General features: G+C 37.4%; 1 long non-coding RNA gene across 1 annotated transcript; it reads right to left on the bottom strand.

The window, feature by feature from the left end:
- Positions 1-4425: 4425 nt before the first annotated feature.
- On the bottom strand, positions 4426-5478 carry LOC118485565. The gene is made up of 3 exons (XR_004876669.1): positions 5219-5478; positions 4800-4870; positions 4426-4685 (listed from the first exon to the last, which is right to left on the bottom strand). It is a non-coding gene; the product is annotated as an uncharacterized LOC118485565 (long non-coding RNA).
- Positions 5479-16652: the final 11174 nt, after the last annotated feature.

Raw genomic sequence — 16652 nt, 5'->3', positions numbered from 1 at the left:
GCGGAGCTTGACCAAAAGTTTCGAGGGGGCGTAAAGTGATGAGACCTAAATTTTTTTTCCTGTCGTTATGTTTCGGGTCGGGTTGGCTATCGATTTGGGTCAGGTCAAATAATAATAGTTCCAAATAAAACTAAAAAATTTCATTCATTCAAAGGAGCCGTTCTTAAATATAAAAACTTGTGATTAAGTTTATTGTGTGGTAGGTAATCTAGGGTTAAACAAATAAGAGTTAAAATATATTTATAAAATTATCCATCACTTATATACAAAGTGGTAACAAACTTTACTTTTATTTATATATTGTATAAATATTTAGGATATACAACGTGATAACAAACTTTATTTTAATTTATATAATGTATAAATATTTAGGAAAAATAATTAGGGGAGGCGATCCTATATAATTTTTAAAATTTCCGGACGAAAAATCGGAACCTATACACTTCTAACCGAAACATTGGGGTGGGCGGGTGCACCCCCGGGCACCAACTAACCTTCGCCTCTGAGTTGGGGTTTTGTGATGGGCTGTGGTGGAGATACGGTGGTGGGTGGTGGAGATACGGTGGTGGGTTGGGTGGAGAAGTGGTTGTAGGAATTAGGGTTTTGGCAAGAAAGACAGTGCAGACGTTTGCAGATGTTATATAATCAAACACTCTTTTTATTACACTCTACAGACATTTGATCCACCTCTTCTCGTGCAGATGTTTACAGATGTGGTCCGCAGACTGCAGACCTTTTACATCTGAAAAAACAAACACCACCTTAGAAAGTATACATCAACAATTGATACTGAATATATGGGGGTTTATAACAACAACAACATAGATAATAGACAATTAATCTAAAGATTACGCTAAGCGTACGATAGTTGCATATACTTATGATTTTATCAATTTTGTTCTCTGAAAGATTAATCTTACCAACTTTTCTCTTATGTCACCCTTAATGATACTTTTAAATTTATTATTTTCTCTTTTTTGTATTCAATTGAATTGTTTTGTTTTTTCCCTTCTGTTTTTTAATTTTCGAAGAAACTCCAGCAAGGCCATAGAGAGAGGCCACAAGTCTCTTTATCGCTTTACTCTCCTTTTTATATTCAAGGGGCCATTAGTGTATCATCATGTCTCCCCTAAAACAAAATAAAATAAAATAAACGTACAAGATGACATATATCTTCTTTGACGGGACAATGACTTTACGCTTTAAGTGCTACCCTTCACAATCAACCAATTCCTTTGGGGTCTTAAAAATATAATAACTGCTTCTTTAAAAAGAAACTAACTTTTTTTTTTTTTTAATTTGATCTATTTAAACATCTCCATTAATACACAAAACCTTAAATTACCCAATAAGAAAGCTTTGATCATATCACCATATAAATTGATATATTACATGGTACATAAAATCAATTCAGAGGTGTTATGAAAATCAAATCTTAGCTTGGAATGACTTAGATCTGTGAGATGTAAATCTTCCTGTTATTTTTAGTAGATTTGGTTAGACGTCACTATCCTTCATGTGAGATGGTCCCCATGGATCTAACAATTTTGGCGACAACTATCATGCTCCTATAGGTGGACAACACTCCATGCCCAAGGTGTGCATGGGTGTATCGACGTCATCCTTGCCCTGATTGGTGGAAAAGGGAGCCACACTCAGGATGTGCATGGGGGATGATCATCTGTGCACGGGACCATCGTAAGATAGAAAGTGTGACACTTCCTTTATCTTCGTATGACTAACCTTTTGCCATGTGTCTGTGGTGATACGATCATGCGATCAACGGCCTATTTCGGTACATTCCTCTACAAGTCCCCATAGTCTTAGTATGTGTACACCTTTTTGCGTGCGTAGGCCGAGACTATTGATTCAGGGGAAAATTGTGCTATGGAGGATGACGTGTGCTAATGATGACTAAGGTAAGGATAGTGTAAAAAGGGCCTAAAGTGTGAGAAGTGTATTATAATACTATATATAATATTATATAACACCATACAAACACCGTATAACAATATGTAACACCATATAATACCATATAACACTATATAACATTATATAACAAATATAACACTATAGTTTGTCTGATAGCATGTCTATGATAGATGTATAGTGTTATATTTGTTATATAATGTTATATAGTGTTACATAGTGTTATATGGTATTATATGGTGTTACATATTGTTATACGATGTTTATATGGTGTTATATAGTATTATATATAGTGTTATAATACACTTCTCACACTTTGAGCACTTTTTACAGGATCCTCTACCATGATGACCATATTAAATGTTTTTTTTGGTCACTTTGTGGTGTCAAATTGTAAAAAAAAACATCTTTTTTGGTATTGCGATTATGGTTATGGCGTTTTTCTCTGGCTAAATTTTCGTATAACTTTGTGGAACATGATCTTTCCAAAGATACTTGTGAGTTTGAAGAGTTGAATATAGCAGGTTCTATTCATAATCCTTCTTACAGTAATTCAAAATGTCGAAGGCAACCTTGTTACGATTCTTAGCGATGACTATGCAGAATCCGAAAAATACAACATTTTCATCCAACGTGTTAGACGTCGTCAGAGTGTGCTTGTAGGTGCTGAGGTTAACCAAGGTCAGACAAAGGTAGTTGATGTGAACCTCCCCCGTATTCAAGTGTACCCAGTTCTTCTTCATCTTCAGAAGAGACATGGGTTGGGGTCGCTGATGAGACAAGCTTAGGGTTGGTACTCACGATTTCTTAGAAAAAATTCCACTATATACTGAAAAGACAGTGAGTTGCTCGTTCTAGAAGAAAGTCGATGGCGTCAATGAAGAATCAAATCTTCAAATCTGTTCCACCAGCAGAATACTTCTAAGATGGGTTCTGAGAATTGTTCACCAGCAAATCTCCAAAAGAAGAACACGGTTAGGCTCATCACAGGATGAGATTCCTCCCTGTAACCACCCTTGGGCGTGAGAATAAGTATTCGTTCAAGGAATTAGGGTTTTGAGTAAAGTCAGAGAATGAAAGAATGTCTACCTGTGAGATGTAAATCTTCCTCCTATTTTTAGAAGATTTGGTTAGACGTTGCCATCCTTCATGTGAGATGGTCCCCACGACTAACCGTTTTGGCGACACATGTCATGCTCCTATAGGTGGAGAACATTCCATGCCCAAGGTGTGCATGGGTGTGTCGATGTCACCGTTGCTCTGATTAGTGGAAAAGGGATCTACACTCATGGTGTGCATGGGGGATGATCATATGTGCGTGGGACCATCGTAAGAAAGAAAGTGTGACGCTTCGTCTATCTTCGTACGACCAACCTTTCGCCACGTGTCTCTGGTGATGCAATCAACAGTCTATTTCGGTACATTCCTCTACAAGTCTCCCCAATTTTAGTATGCGTACACCTTTTTTGCGTGCGTGGGCTGAGACTAATTTGGGATGTATAACACATAAAGCACACAGTGCGGTAACTACATAGTAAGCTTTTTTGGCATATAAATCCACAAAGTTAATTATCCAACTCACATCTTGGATGTGACCTTATTTTCTAATCTTCTTCACCTATTTTTGGAACAAGATTGTCTTTGGATATTACAATTACATTGTTAATGTTATTATGTTAAACATAGGTATTTTCATAACAAAATAAAAAGTTTTGGAATGGTGCGCGTAACCTATTCCAATGTTGATGATAGATTGAATTGCTTTTTTTTAAGTAGATTACCTACCATTAGAAACTTTTGGGCACACACTAGTTACTAATATATATAAGAAGTGAATTATATATAATTAAATTAAAAATTTTGTAATATTGAGAAAATAATATACAAAGACCCATAGGGTATAAAGAAATAAAGATTAAGTTTAGCAGTATGAAAATCAATACCCAATATGAATATGTGCGTGATGATTATGATGGATTTTCTTGATTTGGTCCAATTTTTCTTCCCACGCTTTCAAGAAAATTTAAAGGCCTAGGGAGGGGTCCACCGTAATTGCACGGAAATATTAAAAAGTTGCATTTAGTTAAGAAAATCCATTTGACCCTTTTAACTTTTCAATTCATGAATACGTGTAAACTATGTTTATATTTATAAGTTCCTATCTGATAAAATAAAAATAAAAATAGCTATTCTTTTATGTCTTATACATGTATGATAATGTCATAAAAAATTGATATATCATTCGCGTTAATGATTTACCACTTGTATGTTTGGTTTGTGCATTATCATTTATGCCGTGTTGCCGTAGATGAACAAATTTGATTCACGTATAATAAATTATACGGAAAAAAAAAAACCAAACACTTTTAAGAATGCATAACCATCAGGGCCGTCTCCAAAAATCACAAAAAAAATTTTGGCCCTGTTCGAGATAAAAAATTTGGGCCCTATTCGCAAATCTTCATATAACTGAAACTCATCAATCATTCAATCATATATATATATAAATACTAAAAATTGATAATACTACGATAATTGTTATGAAATAGATAAAACAAATTAACAAAAATAGTGTAGCAAAAATGATCAAAGTATCAAACTTACTTGCTAAGCAAACAGTGTGGTTCTCCTAGCGTTTTTTGAAGCAAAGCTCTCGATCAACTCCTTGTAATCCATAGTATCTAATATTTCACTTTCAATAGATATTGTCGCCAACCCGGATAGGTGTTTGTATTTAGGAACGGGAGGCATTATTTCTACATATTAACGAATAAAATCCATTCAATAACAATTCACACGAAGTCTAATACATTTGAAGTATAATTAATAAAACATAAATAATTATTATTATCAAGATTTTACCAATTTACCTCAAGATGAAGTCACTTTAGGCTTCGGCAGTGGGCTTAAGAAGACGGATAGTCGGAATGTCGGATATCAACTGCAAAAAAAAAAAAAAAAAAAAAAAAAAAAAAAAAAAAAAAACAATTCACATCATTCATATTTGATATTTCATAACAGATGACAACACTTGGGTGGGCTTAAAAGTGGCAAAAGTCTAGAAAAAGATAACCGGCTATGAAAAAACAAAAAAAATCAATAGACAACAAACAAATACCGTGGTTGCAATCAAGATGTAACTCAGTAACTCGGAACCGTAAATCGGAAAAAACAAACATCATTCATCTTTGTTGAAATCAAGATGTAACTCGGAACCGTAACTCGGAACCGTGGTTGCGACTCGTAACAGATAACAACAAGCAAACATCAACAGACAACAAACAAATACCTCGGAACCGTGCAGCGGTGATTCCGTGATGATGATGACTATTATCTGCGAGAATGATTATGATGTCCTGAATCGCGATGATGATGACTATTGTTGTGTTGAATCTCGATCGATGATGATGACTATTGTTGTGTTACACAGTGTTCGATCAGAATTCAGATTTCAGAAATCCCTAGCGCAGAGAAGAACCGCGTCGTTTGATTTGCAGCGAAAATTGTATTTTTGACAAAGGATGGGGCCTGTAATCTGTTAAGGGTTTGGGTTTGTACAAAGCTTTGGGCCTTTAAAAAATTTTGGGCTATATATAAAGAAAACTTAAATTTTTTTGGGCCCCTTAATTATTTGGGCCATGTTCTCAAGCCCACCCAGCACTTGGGTATAGCCGGGCCTGATAACCATCAAAACTAGATTTTTGCCCTCGGCCGCGCGTTGCGGCGGCAACGGCTTAGTTGTTTATAGGTGGCAACACATTATATAATCCATTAACTATACGAAAACGCGTGTGTCGATGTATCCGGTCTAAAGCATTGCGTTTACAAAAGAAACGGAATCAAACCCGGGTTGGTTCGTTTAGTGAGGGTTCCACCTAACCACTACACCGCCCTTACCTTCAAGACTTAGTAATGTCAAACGTACAGGAACTCGAATTTGTAGCGTCGAATGAAAGTGTATTATATTTGACCCGACTCGTTTGCGAACAAAGTTGACTTCAAAACGTAAACCAAACGAAAACATACGTAAAAATAAGCATGAAAGCATATTATATTTGACCAGACTCGTTCCGAAAAAAAAAACTATGTTGAAACATGAGTTTTGTATCATTAACGCAGAAACGTGAAGCATGAAAATGCATTATATATAGACTCGTTTTCGAAAAAATTATCAAAATGAAAGAATGGAGGGTTAGTTCTTTTATCAATGAAAAATTACAAAATATTTAAAAAAAAAGAGAATATGGAAATTGAAAGAATGCAACCATTTGACCATATCAACGTCTCATTTAGTAACAGCAAAACAATTGAATATTAAAAGAAAAGGGATGCTGAGGGACCAAGGCTAACAATCAATGGAAACTATGATGGCCAAAGTGTAAAAGAAAAGGAGGATCAAAAAGGTAAAAGTCACCGACCTTTAAGTTTAAGATTATATAAATTAGATACCCAACAGAGGAATACATTTTTCTAAAGATAGATGAGTCTAAAATATAAATACTTGAACCTGATTCTCATATCATATTTATTACGATTTAATTATGGGTGGGCAAAAAAGTATTTTTAGGTAGGGCTGCAAACGAACCGAACGAACACGAACAAGATCTTGTTCGTGTTCGTTTGTTAAGAAATATATGTGTTCGCCAACCGTTCACGAACACTTATCGAACGAGATTTTATGTTCGTGTTTGTTTGTTAAGGAAATGAATTTGTTCGTGTTTGTTTGTGATTGTTTGTTAATTGTAGGCAATGAACAAAAACAAACGTTGACAAACACAAATGAGCACAAACTAATGTTCATGAACACAATGGAAACAAACGAATAAAAACAATCGTTCATGAACATAATATATAATACACTAACACTTATTAGATATTTAATTTGTCAGAATTTTGAAGTATTTAAATAAATATAAAAACTAAAAACACTAATGAACTATCGAACACAAACGAACACGGTACCGAACGTTCACGAACATAAACGAACGAACACGACCTCTGTTCATGTTTGTTCATTTAACTAAACTAAATGAACGAAATTTCTTGTTCGTGTTCGTTTGTTTATTAAACAAACAAACAAACGAACTTCCCGCCGAACGGTTCACGAACTGTTCGTCGAACGTTTGATTCGTTTGCAGCCCTATTTTTAGGTATGTTGAGTATAGAAAGTATAATTTTGTTATCTCTTTTATGTTTAGGATAACTAAAAATATATTACATAATGTACAAACTTTATCTTCCACACTTTTAACTTTCGAAGGTTTTGCTTAACATTCTGTAACAGATAGGTAATAAGGAATTAACAACAGAAAAGTAACAATATCAATGGAGGGAAGGATTGGGTAATTTCATTAAGAACGGTGATGAGAAACAGAGGATTGGGTGGGAAAGAAGAAACACAATGCTCATACAATTCACATAATTAATTAAATAATTCTACTCCTCTTTTATAGCCCTCAAGAGTTTGTTAAGAGTTTGTTGGATCTGGTGCTGAGGTGTCATTCCATTCATAGCCTTGCATTCTTCTCGAAGGTTGTCTAACTCGTTGACTTCTCCTTAGCTGTGTTGACCCGATATCCGTAACAATAACATCCCCTTCGAGAGTCACCTTGTCCCCAAGGTGAAATTCTGGAAATTGAAGGTGTAGTAAGCAATCATCTTCCCAGGTAGCTTCTGTAGAAGGAAGGCCATCCCACTTAACCAAACTTTGGGCTACTGTTTGGCCCGAGCGAATGATGGTGCGATGATTCAAGATCTGCTGAGGCAACAAGAGCATAGTGCTGGTGGAGTCAACCAAGTGTAAGGGAGTGACTTGTTGTGTTGGTTGATCGAGGCATTTGCGAAGCAACGAAACATGGAAGACCGGATGGATGCGGGCTGTTGGAGGTAAGTCGAGCTTATAAGCGACGGAACCAATCTTTTGCACTACCTGAAATGGGCCAAAGTAACGACGACCTAGTCTGTGGTGTCGTTGCAAGCGAATAGAACCTTGACGATACGGTTGCAGTTTAACATAAGCCCAATCCCCTTCAGAAAATTAAAATCCCGGCGATGTTTATCAGCATTCAGTTTCATTCGTGTCTGAGCTTTTGCGAGGTTGATTTTTAGTGTGGCCAGAACATTATCACGATCCAATAACTGTTGTTCCAGGGCTGCATTAGTTGTAGAATTCCGAATATATATCTGTGTATGGTGGGCGGTTTACGGCCATAGACAACCTCAAATGGTGTCATTTGAGCTGATGCCTGATAAGCGGTATTATACCAAAATTCAGCCCAAGAAAGGTATTGTACCCATTGCTGTGGATTATCCATAACATAAGCCCGTAAATACATCTCGAGACATTTATTGAGAGCTTCCGATTGGCCATCAGATTGAGGGTGCTACGCGGTACTAAAAGAGAGGGTAGTGCCCTGAAGACGGTGTAATTCCTGCCAGAAGGATGTCATAAATCTAGCATCACGGTCAGTAACGATGTTTGTGGGCACACCATGTAGGCGCACGAACTCCTTGATGAAGGCCAAGGCGACGGTCAAGCTTGTGAAGTTTGTAGGAAGACCAATGAAGTGGCCTTGTGAAGATGGTAAGGAAGTAATGAAATCCATGGCTATCTCATCAAAAATCAATTTGGGTATGGATAAGGGTTGTAGCAAACCTGCTGGTGATAAAGGTAGGACCTTGGTTTGTTGACAAACCTGACACTCAGCCACAAATTGAGAAACATCAGCTCATATTCGTGGCCAATAAAAATTGGAGCTTAATCGGTGAAAAGTACGGCTAACACCTGAATGACCTCCGACCACCGAAGCATGAAATTCCTGTAGTAACTGAGAACGGAGGTTAGAGGTGGTTGGCACAAATAAGCGATTGTTGTAAAACAACAATCCATCCCGAAACTGAAAGGAGCTCGAAGATGATGAATTAGATAGCTGGTGAATGGTAGTTTGAGCCTCGGAATCAGATTTATTGGCATGCCGGATGTCGTGGAGCAATGATGGCTCTTGCGAAGACAAGGCTAATAGGTGAGAGTCCGGTATCCGAGACAAGGCGTTGGCTGCCGTATTCAGCTTTCCCGGTCTATACAGAATGTCGAAATCAAAACCCAATAACTTGCCCAACCATTTTTGTTGTTCAGGTGTTTGAATTACTTGTTGTTGTAAATTCTTTAAAGATTGTTGATCTGTCAAAATGGTGAATTTATTGCCCAGTAAGTACTGCCTCCATTTGCTAATGGCTTGCATGATTGCATACATCTCCCGGTAATATGTAGATGCTTGTTGCATCCGAGGGCATAATTTCTTGCTGTAATAAGCCAAGGGGTGTTTGTCTTGTGATAGGATTGCACCAATACCCACCCCGGATGCATCCGTCTCTACGGTGAATGGCTTAGAAAAATCCGGAAGACGCAATATCGGAGTAGAACTCAAAAGCTGTTTTAATGTAGTAAAAGCTAAATGAGTTGTAACATTCCAAGTGAAGGCATCTTTACGTAACAAGTCAGTTAAAGGACCGGCAATAGTAGCATAGTGACGAATAAAACGCCTATAATAGCCGGTGAGGCCTAAGAAGGCACGCACATCTTTAACAGACGATGGAGTTGGCCATTTCAAAATAGCATCAATCTTTGAGCGATCGACCGATACACCTTGAGCAGAGATAATATGGCCTAAATAAGCCACTTGAGACTGGCCAAACACACATTTGGACATTTTGGCAACCAATTGGTGATCACGAAGTAGTTTGTAAGGTTAATGCCAAGTGCTTTAAATGATCCGACCATGATGAGCTATACACAAGAATATCATCGAAAAAGACGAGAATAAACTTACGAAGATGTGAGCGAAAAATGTCATTCATCAAACGTTGAAATGTGGAAGGGGCGTTAGTCAAGCCGAACGGCATGACCAAAAATTCGAAGTGACCGTCGTGTGTTCGAAAAGCCGTTTTGGAAATGTCATCCTGGGCAACCCGAATCTGATGATATCCAGCTAGTAAGTCTAATTTGGAGAATACTTTGGCATTATACAATTCATCAAAGAGTTCATCAATAGAGGGTATCGAAAAACGATCGCGAACAGTGATGGCGTTTAAGGCACGGTAGTCCACACAAAATCGCCACGTGCCGTCTTTCTTCTTTACCAAAAGAACCGGAGAAGAAAATGCACTCGTGCTAGGACGAATAATTCCCTGAGCTAACATTTCAGAGACCAAGCGTTCGATTTCTTGTTTTTGAAAATGAGGGTAGCGATACGGCCGAACGGACATCGGTTTACTCATTGGCAGAAGGTTAATACCATGATCCTGAGCACGAGTGGGAGCTAAACCTTGTGGAGGTTGAAACACATCAGTAAACTGATCCAGCAAAGCTTGTAAATCAGGTGGAATGTCAGAACAATTCGGAGATGAGGGACTAATAAGCTGGAGATGAAATAGTTGACCAATACTTTGTGTATGAAGTAATTGCTGAAATCCATTAAACTGAATTGGTTGAATCACTGGAGAAGAATCTCCTTGCCAACAAATACGTTTACCCTCCGATTGAAATTCAAACGTGCCAAGTTTGTAATCCGTTATCACCGGACCAAGAGTGGCTAACCAAGAAGCCCCTAATACCATGTCCCATCCTTGAAGGGGAAGAACAAACAAATCGATGGTGAGGGTCTGATTCTAAATCTCAACTTCCACTCGTTTAGCTATGCCGACACACTGTAATTGCTCCCCACTTCCCACCAAAACGGAAAAAGGGGAAATCGATTCGATGGTTAAACCCAGGAAATGAGCAACACGTGTCTGAACAAAACTATGGGTGCTACTGCCATCTAATAAAATCTGAATAGAATGACCCAAAATTTTACCAGAAAATCGGAGTGTAGTCGACAGAGAATCACCGGACAATGCATTATAAGAGACAGCGGAGTGAGTTTTAACCTCCTCCATTTGCAAGGAGTCTGCTAAGTTGCCATCCGAGACTGTAGAAGTAAGGGAAACCAATGAAGAATCGGAATCTGGTGGATCATCATCAAAAAACAACAATTGAGGGCCGGATTTGCATTTGTGATCCCAGCTATATTTCTCATCGCATCTGAAACATAATCCCTGAGAACGTTTGGTTGCTATTTCTGATGGGGAAAGCTTGCGAAAACCAATATTAGGGGAATGGGATTTTAATTGGGCTGGGGAAACAAAATTATTGGATGGAGTGGTTGTTTTTGGGGTGGGTAAAAGGCCTTTAGATGAGCCCAAGGAAACTCGGCCAACCCCTTTTTCTAGAAGTATTCTCTGTTCATGTTTCAAAGCAAACTCCATGGCATCATCTAGGGTTTGTGATTTGTGCACCAACACAGATTGTTTAATATCGGAGCGTAAACCGGATATAAAACAACTCACCAGAAAAGCACGAGGTAGGAGAATTGAGCGATTCGAGATCTCCTCAAATTTATTCTGGTATTCACTAACAGTGGAGGTTTGATGTAGCTTAGCCAATTGACCTTCAGGTTCTTCCAGATCTGGGGATCGAAATCGCTTCTGAAGAGCAACTGTAAACTCCGCCCAAGTGGTCAACAGATGATGGCGTTGGATCCAACCGTACCAATCAGAAGCAGCGCCATCCAAATAGAAAGAAGAAATCGTTAATCGATCTGCATCTGGAATGGAGTAAAAATCAAAATAACGAGATGCTTGAGCCACCCATTGTTCCGGATTTGCGCCGGAAAAACGAGGAAGAAGAACAGAAGCTGGTTTGTGGCGACCAAGGATACTAAAACCCTCATGTCCTGTTTTCTGATCGACATCTAAATAGGAATCAACCGGCCCTTTCAACGATAATCGTGCCAACTGTTGAAGGACCTCTGTTAACATCTTCTCTTGACGGTTTTGGGAAGTGGCTAGCTGCTCAATCGTCGTCCGAGTTTGGACCTGGTCAGTTTGTAATTGATGGATATTAGCTTCCAAAGTTTTGAGTCGAGTTCCCTCAGCCATCGTTGCGGAGGTACAATGAAAGCACCAATGTAACAGATAGGTAATAAGGAATTAACAACAGAAAAGTAACAATATCAATGGAGTGAAGGATTGGGTAATTTCATTAAGAACGGTGATGAGAAACAGAGGATTGGGTGGGAAAGAAGAAACACAATGCTCATACAATTCACATAATTAATTAAATAATTCTACTCCTCTTTTATAGCCCTCAAGAGTTTGTTAAGAGTTTGTTGGATCTGGTGCTGAGGTGTCATTCCATGCATAACCTTGCATTCTTCTAGAAGGTTGTCTGACTCGTTGGCCTCTCCTTAGCTGTGTTGACCCAGTATCCGTAACACATTCTTATATGTGTTGGAAGATATTTCAAAAGCTTAGAGAAAACTAATTCTAGAGAACGGTCTCAAAAAGTAAAACAGAAACTAATTATAAAAAACCGCATCCAAATGAGTGGAATTTGCTGTTATCCCACCTTTCACATATCGTAAAAATAGATTGTTATGAGTGAAGTTTTATTAAATATCGTACATCTCGAATTAAGCATAGCCCGGGTGATAAGGTTTGGAAGAAAATTGTCTATACACTTATACAGTGGTCCTTTCCACGGTTTGGAGATTGTGGAGCGCCCGAAACGAAAAGGCTTTTAATGATACTTTATTCCGGTAAGCAAGATGGTGGAGCTTATTAAAGAAGATGCGTATTTGTGGATTTGCAACAGGTCTAAGCTTAAGAGCCCAACCTGGGAAAAATGGAAGATCTTTGATGTTGTTGATCTTTTGTAATTTCTTTTTGTTGTGTTCGTTAGCTTTCTTCGTTTTTGTTTTGTTTCCAGCTTCTTGCTGACTCTTTATATAAAGTATGGTTGCGGTTCAAAAAAAATATTAAGTTAGTTGCACTCAACTTGTTAATAGTGAAAGTTAACTAGTGTAAATAGGTGATGATTTGTATGAAAACATTAAGTGACACGCAAATCATTTTTACATTCATTATTCTCTTTGGTTTTTTTTTTTTTTTTTTTTTTTTTTTTTTTTTTTGAAAGGAGAACTTCACAATTAAAACACACCCGAGTGTATCCCGATGTGGTGAATTTCGCCAGTAGCCCATTTGGAGGATTCGTTGGCCGTTCAAAAAAAAAAAAAACACACCCGAACCTGAAAATCGGGCCAGGCACAACCTGAAAACACACTACATAATTACAAATTTACACCAATCCGACCACGAGATCGAACTACCCTTAGCTCTATGTTTATACCATAAAAAACCTAAAGACCTGACTTCACTAAACACACCATCCTCCTTAACCTCGACATCTGAAAAAACCGCCCTGTTTCGAGCCAACCACAGGCACCAACATGAGATGAAAATAATGCCATGAACAACAACTTTATCCCCAGATTTAATGTTCCTAGCGTTATGAGACTCCAACAAATCTTTAAAGGAAAAAGCAAAGATGGGAGGAATACGACACCAACGACTGATTTTTTGCCACAAGACCACGGCCGTAACACAAGACCACAAGACCATTATTCTCTTTGTAGATTAGCAAAGAAGTAGTTAGGTTAGATTATTATTTTTCTTTATTTATATATATAAAAACCAATGGGGTGGTGGTCCATTGGTAAAGGTTAATCCTTTAAAACACCTAGGTTGAAAAGGGGAAGGTCTTGGGTTCAAGTACCACAGACGACAGGGGATTAAAGAAATTAGCCGTTCAAAAAAATTTATATATATAAAAAATAAAATTGATTATTATACATTTATTATGGTTAAATTCGGCTAATGGATAGCTATGCATTAAATGGATTTTGATTTAATTTGTTGTTGAATTTATTTGTATGTTAAAAGATTCATTCAACTATTTTTTTTAATGATTTGAATTTGAAATAGTAATAGAATAGAATAAAACGCGGTTTGTGGAAATTAAGAGTGTAGAAAACAAGGATCCTTCCTTTGTTGTCTTGTTTGTGAAAGAAACTAGTATATATTTTCCAGGAATATGCATACGTACGTACGTGTGGTCCAATTCATTCATGTCATGTTGAAGTCTAGATTACAACATGTGGATGCTTGCACCTGTCCACACTGTGTCGGAAGAACAAACACATACACATGCACTTAACCATGCCATAACGGATACGTTAACGGTGTTGCGGCTGGTCCCACACAAATCATTCTTGACCCCACAAATCTAAACCTTCCTTCCTTCCTTGATTCATTATGTTCTCCCTAGGCCAATCCATATATCTTCTTTCTGTTCACACTCTGTGCAATCTTCACTCACTCAACACAACTGATTTGTTTGTCCCTTCAGGAGAATTTAAGATTCTCCGTTTTTGGCTTCAATCCAACTTTGATTTTGCCGAGAGTTAGCGTTATCAAAGGGTAATGGACATGTGTGAACCATTAGGGGTGGGTCAAAATGTAAACAAATATGTAAATTTAGGAGTGGGATTTGAAGAGTGTGTGAGTTAGCCTGTTAATCGTTATTTATTGATTCACCATACAGATATCGAAACATTGCAAAATTTGTTGGAGCAATTGGATCAATCACCTCACAAACTTAGCACACAAGAAAAGAAAACGAGAATAAAGAAAGATATATCAACACGAAGTCTTTTTCTTTAATCAAAACCACAAATAAAACATTAACTCTACTAGTCTATTTATACTAAACTAATAACTTGAAAAATAAGCTATCCTAAAGTCCTAAACCAGTACCAACTCAAACTAAATTAAATAAAACAATTTAATTAAACTAACATTTAGTCTTGACAAGTTAGTCTAGTGGTTCGTCACTTGGTTTCTCTCCTTGAGGTCCCAAATTCAACTTCCACTAGCATCACTTTGAAGGATATTGGTGGTGACAATAAAGTTTAGAACTATGCCTCTCTGGAGGTTGCTAGTTCAAAACCGAGCCGAACCGAGTTTTACCAATGTAGGCCTTTGGGCGGGCGGGTTTTTCCCGGAACTGGTGGCTCGGGTATGCATCCAACTCTGACCGTTATGGAGGAGGGGATGCATTTGCTCGATTGACGGCATCCCCAGGGGCGAACCTAGGTGAAGCCTAGGGTGGGCGGGCGCACCTCTTAAAAAAAATTAGTGTGTTTTTTAGGCAAAAAAATCTGACCGCACCCCCTGAAAATATGCTTGAACCACTCATCCGCACCCCCAACAAATAATTTTTGGGTCCGCCACTTGGCATCCCAAGATGTTTATCCGGTGATTTAGTTGAGCGTTCAAAAAAAATTAAACTAACATTTATCTCTAACTAGTATTTTGACCCGTCGACGTCGAAACATAAAGTAACTCGAATTTGTATTGTCGAATATCTAACCCAACTCATTTCCGAACAAAAGTTACGTCAAAATGTAGACCAACTAAAAACATACATAATAAACACAAAAACATATTATATTTGACCTAACTCGTTACTGGGAACAATTTACGTTAAAACGTAAACTAACTTGAATTTATATCGTAATGTACTTAAATAAAGCACCTAAGAAAATAGTATTTTTTTAAGTTAAAGAATGGTACCGTGCGTTGCGGCGACGTTGAAAAGTAAAGTAACTCGAACTTATACCTCCGCCTTGTGAAAACATATTATATATGACAAAACGTAGTAGACCAAATGAAAACATACATAAAAGTAAGAATGAAAACGTATTGACAAAATGTAGACCAACAAAAAATATACATAAAAATAAACACGAAAATCAATTATATTTGACCCACATTCATAAACACAAAACCTGAGGTGGTCAAAATAATATTTTACAAAGATTTTTTTATAGCATAAGTGACAAATCTAAATATTGAGAATGAGAATATAAAATAAGAAAAATAAATAAATAAATAACAAAAAGAAAAACCCTTACAATATACATTCCCTACAGTGAAAGTGTGAAACAATGTTTCATAATTGTTATATATAATTTAATTCACTTAAATATATTAAACAACCCTTCAACTTTTGCCTCCTTACAATTTTAACCAAAGTACCAAACCTAATATTAAAACCAACAAAATTTACGTGTTTTAAAACTTTTAAAATATATTTTTGAACAAAAGAGATGTAATCAATAAAATTGTATGCGCTAATATGAGACCAGCTCCCTTGATAGACGTTACTGGTGAGTCTTGGGTTTAATTCTAAGCAAAGAGTAGATTAAGATTTATTTAGTGTAATTTAAGAGCAAGTAATATTAAAAAAAAAATGTATGCTAAATTATTGTTACCTTTTTTAAAATAGGTCCACATATATGAGCTGCTCAAGTATATGAATAGAGAAATGTTATTTGGGTTTAATCACACAAAAATAGAACGTAGCCCATTATAGCTTCTTGTCACGGGGTTAGTTTTCGACCCCGTGTGGCGTCCCCAAGTCCCCGGGGACAAGCCAATCCATCCCGCTTCTTTGTGTGGGTCACTGGTTTCGTCCTGCCTTGGACTCATCAGGAGAGCGGCGCCAGCTCTCGACCAGTGGTGCGTTCGTCGTTTGCATGACTAGGCACGTACACCTCTTCATTGACACTGACTCCGTCCCCCGATAAAGTCCAGGACTAGCCAGTAACCCAAGCGTTCAAGCACAGCCCATAGCATTGCGATCTTCAAACATTTGGCCCGTGACATTCTTCTCACTTTTGAAACTTCAAGTAGCTTTGCCTGCCATTATTAACTTTATTTATACCCACAAACACGAGCCCATCTTATTATTCAGCATAACAAATATGAATACGATGGGCTCA

The sequence above is a fragment of the Helianthus annuus genome, chromosome 13 (genome assembly GCF_002127325.2).
Source record: "Helianthus annuus cultivar XRQ/B chromosome 13, HanXRQr2.0-SUNRISE, whole genome shotgun sequence".
In the NCBI taxonomy this organism is placed as follows: Eukaryota; Viridiplantae; Streptophyta; class Magnoliopsida; order Asterales; family Asteraceae; genus Helianthus; species Helianthus annuus.
Note: the sequence above shows the minus strand (reverse complement) of the source record. Positions and strands in the feature narration are given on the sequence as shown.